We start from the raw sequence: 1,302 nt of genomic DNA on the forward strand, positions 1-1,302 counted from the left end.
TAAAAATGCTACAAAAACCATTTAGTTGCCATCAATAAGAAATTTACTTGTTTAAAAAAATTCAAATGCTGGCATTGTCCAGAAAAATTTAACAGTTTTATTTATAATTGTTATAAAGTTGAACTGCTGAAACTTGTTCACTGAAACATTTTGACTTGCATTAATGCTTTACATCCCCGAACTTATATTAAAAATTCACACACAAATGAAAATGGGAAAACGGACAATACCTGATTTCTGTCTCCTATTTTTCCACTTGCAATCATATACTTAGGTACCTTTTGACCCCATGGGACAAAATATCTAACTTTCAGAACTACCAATAATAGGAAGAAGAGAAAAAAAAATTTTTTTTTGAGAATGAAATGTTTCATAGTGAATTCATAGTGAATTCTTAAGCACGTTCTCCACGTATGCGGCGTGCTAGTTGGATGTCTTTTGCCATAATTGTTACGCGTTTGGCATGGATAGCACACAGATTGGTGTCTTCAAAAAGGCCAACCAGATAGGCCTCACTTGCCTCCTGCAAATCACTAATAGCTGCGCTGTGGAAGCACAGATCTGTTTTGAAGTTCTGAGCAATTTCTCACACCAGACTCTGGAAGGGGAGTTTGCAAATCAAAAGTTCAGTGGACTTCTGATAATGTCTAATTTCACAAAGCACCACAGTACCAGGCCTGTAACAAAATGAGGTTCCTTCACCCCTCCAGTAGAGGGCGCACTCTTGCAAGCAACTTTTGTTTCCTGGGTGCTTTACCACCGGTTGATTTGCGGGCAGTCTGCTTTGTTTGAGCCATGGTAGAAAGACCTTCTTACTTACCCCTCTTCTCCTTCTGCTGGAGCTCGGAGCTAGAGGCAGTACTGGCCTTAGAGGCGAGCACTCTACCAACCCCTTTAGTACTGGCCTTAGAGAGGGACAGCTGCTGTGAACACAATTCTCTCTCTCTTTTTTTTTTTTTTTTTGGTGGTGCTGGGGATCGAATCCAGGGACTTGTGCTTGCCAGGCAAGCACTCTACCAACTGAGCTACCTCCCCAGCCCTCTCTTTTTTTAATTAAATTCTTTTTTGTTTTTACAGACTGTATTTTGATTCAATCTGCCAGTCTCTGTCTTTTGACTGATGAGTTTAGGTCATTAACTTCAAGGTAATTATTGAGATATGATTTGACTTCCCAGTCATTTTGGTTTATTTCTAGTTTTTAATTTGAATTAGTCTCTCCTTTGATTAACTATTCCTTTAATGTAGTTCCTCACTTGACTTGTGCTCACTTTTTTTTTTTTTTCATTTCATCTTCTTGGAATA

At 38.6% G+C, this 1,302-nt stretch overlaps 1 pseudogene; it reads right to left on the bottom strand.

The window, feature by feature from the left end:
- Positions 1-392: 392 nt before the first annotated feature.
- LOC124976737 (histone H3.3A-like) lies at positions 393-797 on the bottom strand (annotated as a pseudogene).
- Between the last annotated feature and the right edge of the window lie 505 nt (positions 798-1,302).

Source organism: Sciurus carolinensis, chromosome 2, assembly GCF_902686445.1.
Source record: "Sciurus carolinensis chromosome 2, mSciCar1.2, whole genome shotgun sequence".
Classification (NCBI taxonomy): Eukaryota; Metazoa; Chordata; class Mammalia; order Rodentia; family Sciuridae; genus Sciurus; species Sciurus carolinensis.